This window comes from Homalodisca vitripennis, unplaced genomic scaffold, assembly GCF_021130785.1.
Source record: "Homalodisca vitripennis isolate AUS2020 unplaced genomic scaffold, UT_GWSS_2.1 ScUCBcl_598;HRSCAF=2976, whole genome shotgun sequence".
Lineage (NCBI taxonomy): Eukaryota > Metazoa > Arthropoda > Insecta > Hemiptera > Cicadellidae > Homalodisca > Homalodisca vitripennis.
The window spans coordinates 88,081-91,016 of NW_025776720.1; positions in this window are offsets into that span (position 1 = coordinate 88,081).

Below are 2,936 nucleotides of genomic sequence, written 5' to 3' on the forward strand. Positions count from 1 at the left end.
GAAAGAAAAAGTTTTGTAGAGCTACGGCAATAGCTTAACGGAGTAAGGAAATCATTTGGTCGTGGTAAAGTGGTTTAATTAGGAATAAAAAAAAAGAAAAACTACAGTTTGTTAAGTGTTGGCCAGGTAAGGCAAAAAATACCCTGAAACCTACGTAAAAGAGACCCAAAAAACTAACTGGACCAAAACCCAACAAAATTAGGTCAACAATCAATAAACCTCTAAAACATTAACAAAAATAAAGCCTTCAAAGGATAACGGTAACAACAGTAAAAAAAAAAAACACTTCCAGTACAAACACCAAACAGCAAACAATAAATATAGCCGCTGGAAAATCTAGCAGCTTCGGAGACAAAATTATAAAGTCTTAGAGACACAAAGAGACAACAACAAAAACTAACTACAAGAAATATATAGACAAACTACAATCTTCAGCAATATTTTCAACAAGAAAAAAAAACTACACCTATCCATCGCTGCTTAACTTAGCTGAATAACAAAGAAGAATTCCACCTATTGCCAACGGACTGACCCTACTAAAACAGAGAAAAAACAAAAAGGACAAGGGAAAGAAAATGTAAGCTTGTGTTGTAAAATGTAATGGGTTGCCCGAACCAAGGATAGCAGGCTGCGCGACTGCATTAGGGAATGTTAAAAATAAATAAACATAAAGTTCACTCCCAATATACAGCCTAGAAAAATTGCCGAAGCAAAAAAAAAAATCTCTAAACAGCCAATGCTAACCCCAATCCCCCCGTGTATATGTACTGTAAAAGAAGAGGAGTAAGAGTATCAGAGTGTTAATGTGGTGTAAGGAAGAGAAGAAGAAGAAGGAGACAGAAAAAAACTAAACTAACATCACTATGCCCTAAACTATCCCTATAAACGTCCCGGCAGCGGCGCTTTGGTCTTAGATAGGCCCAAAATATTTCTTCAGGTGGGAAACATGGGCCGACCTAATAAGTTTCCCTGACTTGGGACACCTCAAAGTCACAGCAAAACATATTCAGAAAAAACATTAGGGCAATTTAACTGTGGTGTGTGTGCAAAAAGTATAAGTTAAAAAAAGGCTATTACAATTTATAGTATTAGAATAAATAAATGCATATAGTACATTGCCTTATGATTACCATGAAACCAACTTCCAGTATCTAGAAAGAGATAAATCATCAGGAAAAAACAGTCGACTCGACCAGCTGTAGGGAAACAGCTCCTGGCCCGTCCAACGGCCAACAAAATAAAGTGGCAAACGCCACAAACTTTATTAAAACTGGAGAGTTAAAAATAAATGGCATAGCATAAACATTTCTGGCACTAATTATGAATTAAAGGAAACAAATTATTTTGATTAACCTTACCGGTTGGTGTGGTTTTAAAGAAAATGTACAATTTAAAAACATATGCATGTATGAAAAGCTATATCGGTTGATGTTGAATATACGTAGATATAAATAATAATTATTGTAACAAAACGGATTAAGTTTATCTGTTCTTAAATGTAATATTTTGCTTTCACGGCTTTCAGTGAAATAAATATATTACATTTAAAGTAACTAATGGGCTATGGTTTTATTTGTTCCTTAATATTTAAATACTTAAGGGGGGTAGTACACCTTTCCGCTTGCATTTACAAATTTATTTTTTGTGCAACTACTGATATACCTACACATATGAAATTTGTGGGTAAGTTAGATATATACATCAGTTTATTTTAAAATTATTTTTAATAAAATATTTTTTTCTATTACTGAGTTATAAATTTTTTTGTTTTTTTTTTTACGTAGCTTACTTATTTACATAATTGTAACGCTCAAATTAAAGTTTCACACATAAATTTGGTATCATTCTGTTTGGTAGACCTAGGGCTATGGCATGAACTAAGGATATTGGTCTAATGTTAAAATAAATAATAAAAAGATATATAAATTACAAAATAAACATAATTTATTAAAAAAAAAAACATTTATTTACCTTAATAAATTGAGTTATATTGATTCATTTCTGGTAATCCTAGTTCATGCTATAGCTAATGATGTTATAAACATCCCCTGAAAATTTGGTAAGGATATCTTGAATACTTTTTGAGAAATCATGTAAATAGTAGGCAAAAAAGTAACTTTCAGGAAACCACCGTTAAAGTTAAACTATTAAAAACGATGTTTTATCTTACATTAAAAAGGCCCTGATGCATATGTTACACCTTCTACTTCTTAAAATCTCCATTGCTGGTCTAGTCTCAATCTCCTTCTGGCTCTTCTGGCTTCCAAACTTTGATTTTCAACTTTCTTTAGCAATGCGCGCACACGGGTCTCATCAAAATTTCTCAACAATTCTTCACAGAAAGTCCCCGGAGTCATAGATAAATGAGTAAAAACCTTTAACCTACCTAAATGCCCTTCATTATAAATCAAAGATGCTTCATGTGCTGCAATATTTAAAACTGTTCTTCCAGCAAAACCTTTTTTAGGGCAGATGTTCCAAAGCACATTGTTGTATGACTCGTTAGCGTTTTGGGTCTTTCCTTTTAAACATCTTCTTAAAAGTTCAGGCTTTGTCAGATCTACGAATATTGGTTTAATGGAATCCATTATAGGGTATGGTATTGGGTTTTTATGTTTAAAAGTTGTTATTGAGTCATTATATATAGCCTGCTGGTAGTTACACCAAGATTCTGGGCCAGTCGGATAAAAAATGGTAAAGTGGTTTCTCATCCGAACTGGCCTTGTGGTTCCATACTGCCCAAGCAGCCTTTCTCATTGATACAAAGTCATTGGGATTGGCTCTAATAGCATTACCAAAGTACACACCTAGTTGGTCAATCACAGAGTCTGTCAATCTATTTTCGATTACTTGACACTGAAAACGTAAATGTTGACACTAATCTTCACTCAAGTAATGTAAACAAACAATACATTGAACCAAAGCCATAGGCCTGT